This window comes from Malus domestica, chromosome 05, assembly GCF_042453785.1.
Source record: "Malus domestica chromosome 05, GDT2T_hap1".
Lineage (NCBI taxonomy): Eukaryota > Viridiplantae > Streptophyta > Magnoliopsida > Rosales > Rosaceae > Malus > Malus domestica.
The window spans coordinates 1,236,011-1,252,560 of NC_091665.1; the positions used below are offsets into that span (position 1 = coordinate 1,236,011).

At 43.1% G+C, this 16,550-nt stretch overlaps 1 long non-coding RNA gene across 1 annotated transcript; it reads left to right on the forward strand.

Annotated features, from left to right (window-relative positions):
• Positions 1–10,248: 10,248 nt before the first annotated feature.
• LOC139196312 (uncharacterized) lies at positions 10,249–12,315 on the forward strand. The gene is made up of 4 exons (XR_011581128.1): positions 10,249–11,146; positions 11,230–11,327; positions 11,503–12,117; positions 12,272–12,315. It is a non-coding gene; the product is annotated as an uncharacterized lncRNA (long non-coding RNA).
• The last annotated feature ends 4,235 nt before the right edge of the window (positions 12,316–16,550 follow it).

Genomic DNA, 16,550 nt, shown 5'->3' on the forward strand with positions numbered 1-16,550 from the left:
GTGAAGTTTTTGTTGGTGAAGCTTGCTTTTGTGGGTGAAGCTTTTGTTGGTGAAGCTTTTATGGGTGAAGCTTTTGTGGTGGGTGAAGCTTTTATAGGTGAAGCTTCTGTAGGTGAAGCTTTGTAGGTGAAGCTTTGGAGTTGAAGCTTTTGTTGGGTACCATGAATTGATTTTGCTTCACACTATCTTGATCAAGATAATGTGATGTTTTTGAGAATTTGTAGTTATCCTTCATCGATGAAGCTTTTGTTGGTGAAGCATCTGTGGTAAATCTTTGTTGGGTACCACGAATTGATTTTGATTCACACTATCTTGATCAAGATAAGGTGAAGCTTTTGAGAATTTATAGTTGTCCTCCATGGATGAAGCTTTGTTGAATTTCTAAATTTTTTTTTTTTTTTTTTGGAAACTAGAAATTTGAAAATGTGAGAGAGACAACATATACAAATTTTGCTTCCCCACTGTTGAGAAAGAGATTGTGAAGCAAGCCACACCTTGTAGTAGTCGAAGGTTTGGATGAACCATATAAATTGAATTTGTTTCAAACAGTCTTGAATTTTCTTCGAAGGTTTGAGAATTGTAGTTGCCTTATATTGATGAAGCTTTTGTTGGCACCATAAATTGGTTTTGCTTCACACTGTCTTGATCAAGAGTGTGTGAAGCTTTTGAGAATTGTGGTTGCCCTCCATTGATGAAGCTCTTGTTGGCACCACAAATTGGTTTTGCTTCACACTGTCTTGATCAAGAGTGTGTAAAGGTTTTGAAAATTGTGGTTGAACTCCTTTGATGAAGCTCTTGTTGGCACCATAAATTGGTTTTGCTTCACACTGTCTTGATCAAGAATGTGTGAAGCTTTTGAGAATTATGGTTGAACTCTTTAGATGAAGCTTTTGTTGGCACCATAAATTAGTTTTGCTTCACACTGTCTTGATCAAGAGTGTGTGAAGCTTTTGAGAATTGTGGTTGCCCTTCATTGATGAAGCTCTTGTTGGCACCATAAATTGGTTTTGCTTCACACTGTCTTGATCAAGAGTGTGTGAAGCTTTTGAGAATTGTGGTTGCCCTCCATTGATGAAGCTCTTGTTGACCCCATAAATTGGTTTTGCTTCACACTGTCTTAATCAAGAGTGTGTGAAGCTTTTAAGAATTATGGTTGCCCTCTATTGATGAAGCTCTTGTTGGCACTATAAATTGGTTTTGCTTCACACTGTCTTAATCAAGAGTGTGTGAAGCTTTCTATGAGTTATAGTGTTCGCATTGTTACAGAGGGGAAATGTCTGAAGCAGATGCAAGAGGGCTGAATAGCTTGATCTTCTTATGCCATGCACTGAAGTTGTTATTAGCTTGCAATAAGACTTTGTTGGTGACTATAGCTTTTGTTGGGCATAAGTGCTCCCCTAGTTGAGTTGTTAAGCTTGAGGGTTTTTGATTATTTATGAATGCTAGGAGTTCACATGTACAAGTTGTACGACTCTTCTTCTGGTAGGTGGAATGAATGGTGAGTTGCTTTCATCACTTGGTTGGTGGTACGAATGTGAGTTCCTTCATCACCTTTCATCACATTTCATCAACTGGTTGGTAGCACGAGGATGAGTTCTTTCTTCACCTGTTTGGTGGCATGAATGGCAAGTTGCCAAATGATATTAGGGTACGGGTTGTACATTTCATCACCTGGTTGGTGGCATGAAGGAGAGTACGGGTTCTATATTTCATCACCTGGTTGGTGGCATGAAGATGAGTTCCTTCTTCACCTGGTTGGTGGCATGAGTGGCAAGTTGTCAAATGATATTAGAGTACGGGTTGTACATTTCATCACCAGGTTGGTGGCATGAAGGAGAGTACGAGTTGTACATTTCATCACCTGGTTAGTGGCATAAGTGGCAAGTTGCCAAATAATATTGGAGTACGGGTTGTACATTTCATCAGCTGGTTGGTGGAATGAAGGAGAGTACGGGTTTTACATTTCATCACCTGGTTGGTGGCATGAAGGAGAGTACGGGTTGTACATTTCATCACTTAGTTGGTGGCATGAAGATGAGTTCTTTCTTCACCTAATTGGTGGCATGAGTGGCTAGTTGCCAAATGATATGAAAGTACGGGTTGTACATTTCATCACCTGGTTTGTGGCTTGAAGAAAGTACGGGTTGTACATTTCATCACCTGGTTGGTGGCATGAAGATGAGTTCCTTCTTCACATTTCATCACCTGGTTGGTAAGAATAAGGGCAAGGTGTCGAGGCACATTATAGAAAGTGTCGAATGACACAAAGTATGTTGAACCCTTTCAAAGCACAGTTAGCTTATGTATGGATGTGTTGGAATGTATGGATGTGTTGGAATGTATGATGTTTATGTATAAATGTGTTGGAATGTATGATGTTTATGTATGAATGTGTTCTAATGTGTGATGTTTATGTTGATTGATATGATTGATGCTTATGAATGTTTTACTATACATGAAGGGATCCATGCTTTTGATATGTGAACCATGTTGGTTGTAACACTTAGTATCACATACTTTGTGTCAAAGTACGCATGTTGAAGCTCTGAGTTGGAGTATAAGGATAGGTCAGTGTAGACCAAGTGTTCCAGTGCTAGGAACGCAAAAGACTTAGAAGAAGTTGTCTGAATTCCCTTTTCTTTAAATATTTGCCGAATGGCTTGTGTGACAAAAGATCTCAAGCGGTTGAGAGTCAAAACATTTGTAATGTGTATGCCTTCTTATAATAGCATTTCCTTTAGTACCTAGTCCTCCACTTTGAAAGAGTGAGGCTTGGCCCCATAGTCATAATAGTCGACGGTATGTTCACCCCTAGTTGTCTTGATACGAACTTTTATCCCTCTTGTTGTAATGAGCTCACTGAGAGTAAAAATTCTTCCTCTTACCAAGAGACAGATACGTTTGGTGACTTAGCGAGTAGCTAAATGAGGCAGGAGATGATGCAATGGGTGTCTGAATGGCCAAGATCTCCTCACTTGGTAGAACTTGACTTCCACTTCCCACTTGTTGATAGGGGTTAACCATATGGGGGTTCCCTTGGTATGTCCTTGCTTCGGCGGAGGCGTGGTTGTAAGCTTATGCCATCACCTCAAAGTAAGTTTTCCAAGTGTTGGCATTGATCATGTACTTGCAGAAACAATCACGTAGGCCTACCGTGAAGGCCTTGAGGGTGGTCTTGTAATCTGCCTCAGCGCAGCGAGAATACTCATGGCTGAATCGCCCAGCATACTCTCGTAGTGACTCGTCCGGCTTCTGGCGAATAGTGTACAAGTCATCTGCAGAATGTAAGCGATCGGTCTGGAAAATGAGTTGAGAGACAAACAGTTTCCTCAGTTCCTCAAATAAGTCTACTGTCTCAGGTGGAAGACGGCAATACCAGTTTAGAGCTCCGCTAGAGAGGATGGAGGGGAGGAGAAGACATCGCTCTTCGTCGGTGTGCATCCGATATGCCATGGTGGACTCAAAGAGGTTAAGGTGTTCAATTGGGTCATCTCTTCCAGTGTAGAGTTGTAAACCAAGCTTTTGTTTTGTCTTCGCTTGAAGGGGGTGTCGAGGATCCTCCTTATGAGAGGGCCAGGCCTGGGTTGGTTCCAGTTAAGTATCTTGGCCTGACGTTCGGCCTTCAACTTGTTTACTTCCTCAATGAGTTATAGAACAAGGGGGTTCTGAGTGGAGTCATGTACCATTGGAATTTTCTTTTTAAGTCTCCATCGCCTCTTGGAAGTAGGAAAGTTTGAGCAAGGGCGTGTGGTTTTTCCTTGGACTCGCCGTACTGACTTCTGGGACGAGTCTGTCAAAATACCTCAGAGTCTCCTACTTCAAGTCGAAGCATCTAGGTTGAGAGAAGTATCATGTTGATAAATGTTTTGATGATTAGCTCGCTCCTCATCAGGGATACCTATGTCGAAAGAAGGTGACCCTCCGTGTTGGGGGGCACCCAGATGATGGTTGATGTCCACAGGAGCAACGAGCTCACGTGTTTGAGTACGCCTAATTTCGTGGAGCCTCTTAAAGACTTTCTCATACTGCTCTTGGAGGATCTCATTCTTCATCGTTATCTTGTTGTTCTGAGCCTCTAGCTCATCGACTTTAGCCTGAAGAACAAACTTCTTTTGTTCCTTCTTTCGTTGCTTCACACCAGGTGCAAGAGGGGTGTCATTCTATGTGCTACGGTTTCCTTCGCTCCCCATGTTCGAAAGGGATGCCTAGTCAAAAGAGAGTGTACGAATAGTGGAAACCAACTTAACAAAGCTGAAGAGAGTGGGAATAAGTGTCGTTCCCACAGACGGTGCCAAATGCTGATGCATAAAATCAGTGAGGACTTTGGTACAACAGAAAGTGTTAAGTTTGTGACCTTACTACAAGTGATGATTAGCTTGCCCCTTGGCCTTATTTTCACCAACCAGGTGATGAAATGTACAACCCGTACTCTAATATCATTTGGCAACTTGCCACTCATGCCACTAACCAAGTGAAGAAAGAACTCATCTTTATGCCACCAACCAGGTGATGAAATGTACAACCCGTACTCTCCTTCATGCCACCAACCAGGTGATGAAATGTACAACCCGTACTCTAATATCATTTGGCAACTTGCCACTCATGCCACCAACTAGGTGAAGAAGGAACTTATCTTCATGCCACCAACCAGGTGATGAAATGTACAACCCGAACTCTCTTTCATGCCACAAACTAAGTGATGAAATGTACAACCCGTACTCTAATATCATTTGGCAACTTGCCATTCATGCCACCAACCAGGTGAAGAAGGAACTCATCCTCGTGCCACCAACCAAGTGATGAAATGTGATGAAAGGTGATGAAGGAACTCACCTTCGTACCACCAACCAAGTGATGAAAGCAACTCACCATTCATTCCACCTACCAGAAGACGAGAGGTATAACTTGTACATGTGAACTCCTAGCATTCACAAATAATCAAAAACCCTCAAGCTTGATAACTCAACTAGGGGAGCACTTATGCCCAACAAGAGTTATAGTCACCAACAAAGTCTTATTGCAAGCCAACAACAACTTCAGTGCATGGCATACGAAGATCAAGCTATTCAGCCATTTTGCATCTGCTTCAGACATTTCCCCTTTGTAACAATGCAAACACTATAACTCATAAAAAGCTTCACACACTCTTGATCAAGACAGTGGGAAGCAAAACCAATTTATAGTGCCAACAAGAGCTTCATCAATGGAGGGCAACCACAATTCTCAAAAGCTTCACACACTCTTAATCAAGACAGTGTGAAGCAAAACCAATTTATGGTGCCAACAAGAGCTTCATCAATGGAGGGCAACCACAATTCTCAAAAGCTTCACACTCTTGATCAAGACAGTGTGAAGCAAAACCAATTTATAGTGCCAACAAGAGCTTCATCAATAGAGGGCAACCGCAATTCTCAAAAGCTTCACACACTCTTGATCAAGATAGTGTGAATCAAAACCAATTTATGGTGCTAACAAAAGCTTCATCAATGGAGGGCAACCACAATTCTCAAAAACTTCACACACTCTTGATCAAGACAGTGTGAAGCAAAACCAATTGACAATGCCAATAAGAGCTTCATCAATAGAGGGCAACCACAATTCTCAAAAGCTTCACATACTCTTGATCAAGACAATGTGAAGCAAAACCAATTTATGGTGCCAACAAAAGCCTCATCAAAGGAGTTCAACCACAATTCTCAAAAGCTTCACACACTCTTGATCAAGACAGTGTGAAGCAAAACCAATTTATGGTGACAATAAAAGCTTCATCAACGAAGGGCAATTACAACTCGTAGAAAGCTTCACACACTCTTGATCAAGACTGTTCGAAGCAAATTCAATTTATATGGTTCATCCAAACCTTCGATTACTACAAGGTGTGGCTTGCATCACAATCTCTTGCTCAACAGTGTGGAAGCAAAATTTGTATATGTTGTCTCTCCCACATTTTCAAATTTCTAATTTTCCCACAAAAAAAAAGGAAATTGGGTAATTCAAAAAAGCTTCACCACAAAAGCTTCATCAATGGAGGACAACTACAAATTCTCAAAAGATTCACACTATCTTGATCAAGATAGTGTGAAACAAAATCAATTCATGGTACCCAACAAAAGCTTCAACTCCAAAGCTTCACCTACAAATCTTTAACTCCAATGCTTCACCTACAAAAGCTTCACCCATAAAAGTCTCACCAACAAAAGCTTCACCCACCACAAAAGCTTCACCCATAAAAGCTTTACCCACCACAAAAGCTTTACCTACCAAGCTTCACCCACAAAAGCTTCACCCATAAAAGTCTCACCAACAAAAGCTTCACCCACCACAAAAGCTTCACCCACCACAAAAGCTTCACCCACAAAAGTTTTACCCACCACAAAAGCTTTACCCACCACAAAAGCTTCACCAACAAAAGCTGCACCCACAAAAGCTTCACCCACCACAAAAGCTTCACCCACAAAAGCTTCACCCATAAAAGCTTCACCAACAAAAGCTTCACCCACAAAAGCTTCCCCCACCACAAAAGCTTCACCCACAAAAACTTCCCCAACAAAAGCTTCACCCACCATAAAAGCTTCACCCACAAAAGCTTCACCTACAAAAGCTTCACACTATCTTAGAAAGGAAAATGGTGAAATTTTGTTACTTTGGAAACTTGGCTACTAGCAAGACACCTCCTTTGTCAACTCTCTCCACCGGAGACTTGGGGGACTCCTACCATATGCTACTGCACCTTGATACTCAGAAGTCTCAGGACAACTCAGTGACTTGGATGTTTTCAAGTCTCAAACTGAGAAGTTTTCCTCACTCGGGAAATGAAGGGAGCACTACCTCAACCTACATGCTTCACTCACAAAGCTTCAACATACAAGTTTCAACAAAAGGAAAAATTCAAAGAACTTAGTGAAGAAGGCATTGGTGTATTTAACACAATACGTTGAAATGAAGCAAAGCTTGTTTATTGATATTGTTGATGCACAAAATCAGCGAGGACTTTGGTACAACAGAAAGTGTCAGGTTTTGTGACCTTCGCTTGGTTGCTTCGGTCACTAGTGAGGATAAGTACGTAAATGAATAGAGACAGATAAGCAAACACAGGATGTACGTGGTTCACCCAGATTGGCTACGTCCACAGAGTAGAGGAGTTCTTATTAGTAGTGAAGGGCTTACACAAGTACAAAGGATCAAGCTCTCAATTTAGTGAGTTCTTGTGAATGATTTTAACACAAATGGCATTAGGCAATATTGTGGGGGAATGACCCCTATTTATAGAAAAACTTGTAGCTTTGTCACATTGACATGTGTCATGTTATGATTGGTTCTTGATGTCGACACGTGCTGCGCTCTAATTGGCTTCTAATCTTGACACGTGTCGAGTAGTGATTGGCCTCCTGGTCGGAGGGGAACTCTTCTGGGTCCTTGACAGTATAGCGTTGGCCGGTGCTCGGTAGTTTCGGGATTGGTCAAGTATGGTACAAACAGTGCTCCCCTAAGTTCCCGAGTGAGGGAAACTCCTCGGTTGGGGACTTGCAAGATCCAATCCCTTGAGTAATCACGAAACTTCTAAGTACCAAAGTGTGGTCTGATCTTCATCTGCCCTTCTCTGGAAGTACCTTTCCTCCATCCGGGAATGGTGTATTTAGCTGATGTTGACGCACAAGGTAATGTATCAATTTCACTTGAAGCTTACTTGTAGTTTCGGGCTTGGTCAAGTGCGATACAAACCCTATAGTAGGAGTCCCCCAAGTCGCCGAGCTAGGAGATCTGCCGAAAGAGGTGACAGACAAGGTAAGCAGTCAAACTTCCAAGTAAGCAACCCAGGAGCAGAGGTTTGACTTCGGCTTCCGGTTGATTGTTCTCCTTCTCCTTGTCTCTCATTCAACTGCCAGGATAAGGAGAAGCAAATGGATAAGAGATGATATGAGATACTTTTGTTTTTGAAGAAGTAACTTTCCACAGGCTTATTCTTGAACTGTGCTGGAGGGTTTTCTGGTGCCCTTCAGAGTATAAGGCCGACTCAAAAATTTGAGGGTCAAAACAAGTCCATCAAATCTAGAGTACGTTCGACCTTGATGATATGGGATACTATTGCTGTTGACGGAATAATGAATGTGGTATGGAAAGGTGTCGTGCTGTAGTGATCTGTTTCAGCCCACCGTTGAACCTTCTGCTTCAATCTTTTGCATGGCAGAATTGGTGTGCAACCTTTGCATTTAAATGGTCCTTCAGAACATTCCTTCATAGTGACTCATCCACGCTTGGCAGCTTCAGTGTAAAGAGCCAATATCTGATCAACTGTCATGAGGTATTTGCAGGTGGAATTCGTGACCTTGACAGCAGTTGAGGATGAGTACTCGAGAGCAATGCTAAGTAAGCAACCAGGCAAAGGCTCCAGGCAGTCAGTTCCAAATTGGAGGTTTGATTTCAGGTTCCGACTGACTGCTCTCTTTCTCCTTGTCCTGCAGGTGTGGACAAGGACAAAGACAAAGACAGGGAGAAAGCATGATATGGGATACTCTTGCTTTCGACCCTGATGATATGAGATACTCTTGTTCTTGGTGTGGCTTATTTGCTGAGGTATTATCGGGGGGAAATAAAGCTGAGTATTTCGAGAGGTTATGTTGAGGGTGCCTTTTCGAATGCGAGAAAGGGTTGAGCATTTTTGCAAGTTTGCCTGTCCGTTGAGGAGGGAAGTCAATGTATATAGGGATTTCCCAATAACAAGTAGTAATGCTATTCCTTTACCCTTCTTGGTCACAGCAATGTAGTGGGAGCTGCCAGCTTCACGTGTTTTAATTTTGTCAGAGCACTTTGAAAAAGTGGTATGTGGTATCTGGAAAGCTGATATTACGTGTGAAGATTACAGACAAGCTTTATCTAAGGAAATCTGGCTCTCGAAGTTCTGAGAGTTGTGCCTCTTCGGTTTTCGAACAAGCAATCCCGTCGAGGATCTGACTCTCGAGATTCGGAAAGCGGTGCTACTCCGGTTTTTGAGAAAGTAATTATGTTGGGAGTCTTTTCTCGAATGTGAGTAAAGGTTGGACGTTCTTGCCAACCTGTCTTGCCGCAAAACACGGAGGTCGACACACATAGGGACTTTCCAGTTGTCAAGCAGTGGTGCTGTTCCTTTACCCTTATGGGTAATAGTAGGGTAGCTGGAACTTCGAAATTCTCGTGCCTAAACTTTGTCAGAGATCTTTGACAAAGTTATATGTGGTACCCGAGGAGTTGATGGTGCATATGGAGAGCGGTGATTAAACAGTAAGATTCACGTGCTTTCTACTTCACCAGAAATCTTCGACAGATTGCCCGTAATTTCCGCAAAGCTGAGTGTGCATGTGACAGGTGCTGACGAGGCTGAAAAAGCAGGTGCTTCTTCGATTTCTGAGATCGGCCCTCGTGGTCTCTGAGCAGCCCAGCTTTTGAGAAAGCAAACGCCTCTTCGATTTCTGAAGCTCCGTCGAGTGCAGATTTTTATAGAGGCTGGCATTAAGTTCCACAGCACACTTGAATCTCTACCAGTAGAAGCTCATTTCTTGCACTTCTAAGATCTTGATTTGTCTGACCTCTTCCTTCTTCAACACATTTGAAAATGTCTGGACCCTCCGACCGTCGTTTTGACTTGAACCTTGGAGAAGAGACAGCCACGCCTTCTCCAGACAACATATGGCGCCCATCCTTCATATCCCCTACTGGTCCTCTTACCGTTGGGGATTCTGTGATGAAGAATGATATGACCGCTGCAGTGGTGGCCAGGAACCTTCTCACTCCCAAAGATAACAGACTACTTTCCAAACGGTCTGATGAGTTGGCTGTTAAGGACTCTCTGGCTCTTAGTGTTCAGTGTGCAGGTTCTGTGTCTAATATGGCCCAACGCCTATTTGCTAGAACCCGCCAAGTTGAATCATTGGCTGCTGAAGTGATGAGTCTCAAACAGGAGATTAGAGGGCTCAAGCATGAGAATAAGCAGTTGCACCGGCTCGCCCATGACTATGCTACAAACATGAAGAGGAAGCTTGACCAGATGAAAGAATCTGATGGTAAGGTTTTACTTGATCATCAGCGGTTTGTGGGTTTGTTCCAAAGGCATTTATTGCCTTCGTCCTCTAGGGTTGTACCTGGTAATGAAGCTTCAAATGATGAACCTCCAATGCCTCCCTCCTTCTGGGGTTTTGTCAAGTACTAAGGCTCCGGATAACCACCCTCCGGTGCTTTCTCTTTCTGGGGCTTTACCGACTGCTGAGACTTCCCCTAAGCAACCTTTGTGAAGGCTCCCTTTTGTTTGTTTATTTTGACTCATGTATATGTACATATTTGTGGCTTATCGAAAATATTAATAAATAAGCTTTGCTTCATTTCAACATATTGTGTTAAATACACCAAAGCCTTCTTCATAAAGTTCTTTGAATTTTTGCTTTTGTTGAAACCTGTATTGTTGAAGCTTTGTGAGTGAAGCATGTAGTTTGAGGTAGTGTTCCCTTAATTTCCCGAGTGAGGAAAACTTCTCGGTTGGAGACTTGAAAAATCCAAGTCACTGAGTGGTTGTGAGACTGCCGAGTATCAAGGTGCAGTAGCATATGGTGGGAGTCCCCCAAGTCTTCAGGCGAAGAGAGTTGCCGAATGAGGTGTCTCGCGTGTTACTAATTTGTCAAAGTAACGAATCCTTGTTTCGATGTCACACATTCGTATATGCTTTATCTAAAAATATTTCCAACTTTTGTGTGTTTGATGCTGCATGCTATTGACTAGACAAGATCAAGTGCAATTAGTAGCTTTTCTCTCTTTTTCATCTTTTCTTTGGTGGAATTGCTTTTCGTTTCCACTAATCAGCCTGAGTGGATGCAAGATAACACCTTTCTCTATAGCTCAGATTGCAAAGTCGTCTTCATGAAAGTTTTTCCTTATCTTGTGAACTACAACATATCCAAATTTGAGATCCATCGGAGTAGTACAACTTCAGAAATTCAAGTATGATGAGTAACTGTTCATCAATGTTCTGTTAATCCGTCAGACTTGTTGTGAGCTTCGAAACTCCATTTTCTCTTGTTCAGATCAACATACTTTCTTCATCGAAGTTGTTCCTTAACTTGTGAACTACAACATATCCAAATTTGAGGTCCCTCGGAGCAGTATAACTCCAGAAATCCAGGTATGATGAGTGACTGTTTATCATTTGTCTGTCAACCCGTCAGATTTGTTGTGAGCTTTGAAACTCTATTTTCTCTTGCTCAGATCAGCATTCTTTCTTCATTGAAGTTGTTCCTCAGCTTGTGAACTACAACATATCCAAATTTGAGATCCCTCGGAGCAGTATAACTCCAGAAATCCAGGTATGATGAATGACTGGTTATTATTTTTCTGTCAACCCGTCAGATTTGTTGTGAGCTTCGAAACTCCATTTGCTCTTGTTCAGATCGGTATGCTTTCTTCATTGAAGTTGTTCCTCATCGACTCTTTCATAACATATCAAAAATTCAGGATGAACTAACGGTTAAATATATCCAGATCTTCGAAACATCACAACAGCTTCGAAATCTGCAAGAAGCCGACTATCATGTTTGGAGCTTCAACACTGTAATTTCCGTCGCTCAAACAGAAATGGTTCCTTCTTGAAAGTTGTTCATATGCTCAAGAACTATAGGGTGTCTAAAATTCAGCTCCATTAGAGAAGAGCAGAGGTTGCAGAAATTTGATAGATGAAAGGAGGCGGAAGAGGGAGAGAGAGAAAAAGTCTCTTGGGTTGGATTTCTATTTTGGGGCAGATTCCAATTTTTGTAGCACCTTCATTATTGATGAATTGCTTGTACTTTTGTCCATTATGAAACTTGGGACTTTGGCTTGTTGTTGGATCTATTATAATATGTTTGGGAACATATATAAGTGAATAAATAAGAAGGAAAATTTTGGGCCCTTGTGGGTGTAAAACAAAAAATGTTTATGTTTACCCAAGTGTTTTTGTACAAGTTCAAGGGCATCTTGGGTTTTGTGAACAAAATTTGTTTATTTGGAGCAAGGTTTTGTGTTGAAGCTTTGTAGGTGAAGCTTTGGTGTTGAAGCTTTCTAGGTGAAGCTTTGATGGTGAAGCTTTGTAGATGAAGCTTTGTAGATGAAGCTTTCTAGGTGAAGCTTTGATGGTGAAGCTTTGTAGATGAAGCTTTGTAGATGAAGCTTTCTAGGTGAAGCTTTGTAGATGAAGCTTTGTAGATGAAGCTTTCGAGGTGAAGCTTTGATGGTGAAGCTTTGTAGATGAAAGTATGTAGAGGGAGCTTTCTAGGTGAAGATTTTTTAGGTGAAGCTTTGTAGGTGAAGCTTTTTTAAGTGAAGCTTTTCGGGTGAAGTTTTTTTTTGGGTGAAGCTTTGTGGGTGAAGCTTTTTAGGTGAAGCTTTGTGGGTGAAGCTTTGGAGGTGAAGCTTTTCGGGTGAAGCTTTTTGGGTGAAGCTTTTTAGGTGAAGCTTTGTGGGTGAAGCTTTGGAGGTGAAGCTTTTCGGGTGAAGCTTTTTGGATGAAGCTGTTTTTTTTTTTTTTTTTTTTTTTTTTTTTTTTTTTTTTTTTGGCGCTTGACACGGTCTTCATTTGCTTGTTTTGTAGTGACTGTGGAAGACGGATTGCTTTCTGATTGAGAAGGGTTCCGGCATCGCTTACTATGAATGTAAAAGAGTGAGGGCTGAGTTGGCGAAATTACCTCTTTATTGAATTCATTGCCAAATGGCCTTCATTACATAGGATGCCGAACGGCTATAGCTCAACACTTGTACATCGTGAGTCTATTTGTAGTAGTACTTCAAGTGATCAGCGTTCCATGGATGGCCAAGGGTCTTGCCATCGGAGCTTCTAAGTGTGTAAGAGCCAGGGCGACTGATGCCAATGACTTCATACGGTCCATCCCAGTTTGGACTAAGTGTGCCTTCACTCGGGACTCTGTCGCAGAGTAATCTTTTCTTTAAGACCCAGTCTCCTATTTTGAAAGAACGAGGCTTGACCCTAGAGTCATAATAGTTGGAGATGCGCTGCTTGTAGGCGACATTCCTCAAGTGAGCTTGGTTTCTGTGTTCCTCGACTAAATCCAAGTTGAGGGTGAGTTGTTTGTCATTTTCACTTTGAATGTAGTTCTGGACTCGGAATGTTGCTTGCTCGAGCTCAACAGGGACAACCGCCTCTGTGCCAAAGGCAAGTGAGAATGGAGTTTCTCCTGTTGAAGTCCGATATGAAGTGCGATATGACCAAAGAACTTGGGGTACAAATTCTGGCCAACAGCCTTTAGCTTTGTCCAAGCTGGTTTTCAAAGTGCGCTTGATTATTTTGTTGATGGCCTCAACTTGTCCATTAGACTGGGGATGAGCTGGAGAGGCAAAGCATAAGTTGATGTTGAACTTAGAGCAGAACAACCTGAACTTCTTGTTGTCAAACTGTCGCCCATTGTCAGTGACTATCGCATTGGGAATGCCGAATCTACAAAGGATGTTCTTCCACACGAAGTCTTCTATCTTTGCCTCAGTAATGGTTGCCAAGGGTTCTACTTCGGCCCACTTTGTGAAGTAGTCCACTGCAACGACTGCGTAACAGACTTTGCCCTTCCCTGCCGGCATTGGGCCGATCAAATCAAGTCCCCACTGGGCGAAGGGCCAAGGGCTGATCATAGGAGTAAGAGGCTCTGGAGGGGAATGAGGAATAGTTGCATATCGTTGACATTTGTCACATGAGCGGGATACTTTGATGGCATCCTGGTGGAGTGTTGGCCAGTAATATCCTTGGCGAAAAGTCTTGTGTGCTAGGGATCGAGATCCAGCATGATCTCCACAGACTCCCTCATGTATTTCCCGAAGGACGATTTCCGCCTCGGCAGACGTAAGACACCTTAAGTATGGCAAGCTAAAACCTCGCTTATAGAGTTGATCATTGATGATCAGGTAGCGGGTAGACTTGTATCGAATTTGCTTAGCCTGGACTTTATCATTTGGGAGGGTGCCATGAGCAAGGAAATTATAGATCGGGGTGATCCAACTATCCCCCTGTTGTAAGTTGCATACTTCTGCGGCCATGGTGCTTGGTGTTGCCAACAGTTCGACATGAATTTTTCTTCCAATCTTGTCTTCCACAGCTGAGGCGAGGCGAGCCAGGGCGTCTGCATGACTGTTTGCCGCTCGAGGAACTTGGGTGATCTGGTAGTGGAAGTGCTTGAGCAAAAGTTGTGTTTGCGCAAGATATGCTGCCATGGAGCTGTCTTTAGCATCAAAGTTGTTGGTAACCTGGTTGACCACTAATTGGGAGTCACTGAAAATATCAATTTGTTTAACCCCGAGGTGTTTGGCCAAACGTAATCCTGCTAGAAGGGCTTCATACTCGGCCTCATTGTTTGATGCCTTGAATTTGAAACGAAGAGCATACTCCATTGCTACTTTGTCGGGCGTAGTCAAGACTAGTCCCGCTCCACAGCCCTGTTGGTTGGATGAGCCATCAACATACAGACTCCATGCTGAGGTCGTTGATTCTACTTTCTGAGCTTCCGAGGGTAATGAAGCCACTGCTTCAGGTGTAGAAGCAATGTCAACCGGATATGTGAAGTCGGCAATGAAGTCTGCCACTGCTTGGCCCTTCTCAGCTGGCTTTGGTTGGTAGGAGATGTCAAACTCACCCAACGCTATTGCCCATTTGATCATTCGCCCTGAAGTGTCAGGACTTTGGAGTATCTGTCGAAGAGGATAATTGGTAAGCACGATGATGGAGTGCGCTTGGAAGTAAGGGCGGAGTTTTCGAGCAGACATGACCAATGCCAGAGCCAATTTCTCAATGTTAGAGTACCGTGTCTCCGCATCTTGTAAGGCTTTGCTAGCGTAGTAGACAGGTCGCTCAATATTCCCATCCTTTCGAATGAGAACGGAACTTACGGCTGAAGCTGATACCGATAGGTAGATAATGAGAATGTCTCCTACCTCGGGCTTGGAGAGTAGAGGGGCTTTACTCATGTACTCCTTGAGGTTTTTGAATGCCTCGGCACATTCATCAGTCCATGTAATGTACTTCCTACTTCCCTTAAGTGCTTTAAAAAAGGGAGCACATTTGTCTGTGGCCTTAGAAATGAACCTGGTTAAGGCTGCCACCTTGCCAGTAAGGCTCTGGATGTCCTTTGAAGTTACCGGTTCCTTCATGTCGAGGATTGCTTTGATCTTCTCGGGATTAGCTTCAATGCCTCGTTGGCTAATCATGAAACCTAAGAATTTGCCAGAGCCTACGCCGAAGGCACATTTGTTGGGGTTTAACCTCATTCGATACCTCTTCAAAATAGTGAAAGTTTCAGATAGGTTGGTGATGTGTTGGTCAGCATGTTTGCTCTTGACTAACATATCATCAACGTAAACTTCCATGCTCTTCCCAATCTGCTCGGCGAACATTGAGTTGACTAGTCTCTGATAAGTCGCTCCTGCATTCTTTAGGCCGAAAGGCATGACTTTATAGCAGTATAGTCCTCTGTCGGTAGTGAAGGCCGTGTGTTCTTGGTCCGAAGGGTTCATGAGGATTTGGTTGTATCCTGAGTAAGCATCCATGAAGCTCAGGAGTTCACACCCGGCCGTAGAATCTATAAGTCTGTCAATAAGAGGAAGAGGGAAGCTATCTTTCGGACACCCTTTGTTTAGGTCGGTGTAGTCAACACACATTCTCCACAAGACCTTTTGAAGCAAAAGACTTTCTTTGGTCGGATTTTTCTTAACAATGACCACATTTGCTACCCATGTCGGGTAATTGACTTCGCGGACAAAGCCTATGCCTTTGAGTTTTTCAACTTCTGCTTTCATTGCCTCGTATCGTTCAGCGTCATAAGATCTTCGCTTCTGTCTCACCGGCTTGATCTTGGGGTCAATACTCAAACGATGACAGATGACATCGGGAGAGATGCCTGGCATGTCCTCGTATGACCAGGCGAAGACTTCAGTGTTCTCTTTCAAAAAAGATATCAATGCTAACCGAAGGGGTGGTGACAATGTGGTGCCAATCTTCACCATGCGATCTGGATAATCTCTTGAGATAGGTACCTTCTCCAACTCTTCAGCAGGTTGGGCTTGCTGGGTGAAAGAGTCATCTCGAGGATCATCGGGTTGATTGTTGCTATCAGGAAGATCCAAGTTCGCTTCATCTAGGCTGGTCTTTGTGACTTGGTCATGTACAGACAGGGTTTCCTTGGGTCCGGGCAAGTGTTGTTGCTTAACTGAAGTGTTGTAACATGATCGTGCACTAAGCTGATCTCCTCTGATGTAGCCGTTGCCATGGGGGGTTGGAAATTTCATCAACAGCATATGCGTGGATACCATAGCCTTGAGATCATTGATGCCTGTGCGCCCAAAGATGACATTGTATGCCGTTGGGCAGTCAACCACTAGGAAGTTAGTGGTAATGGTAGCCGTGTAAGGGCCTGTACCAATAGTAAAGGGTAAATGTATGCTCCCTAAGGGTTGCACGATATCACCGGAGAAGCTTTTCAGAGGAGAAATCGAGCGATCGAGCAAGCGTTCAGCTACACTGAGTGCCCTGAAAGCTTCGGCAAACATGATATTGACCG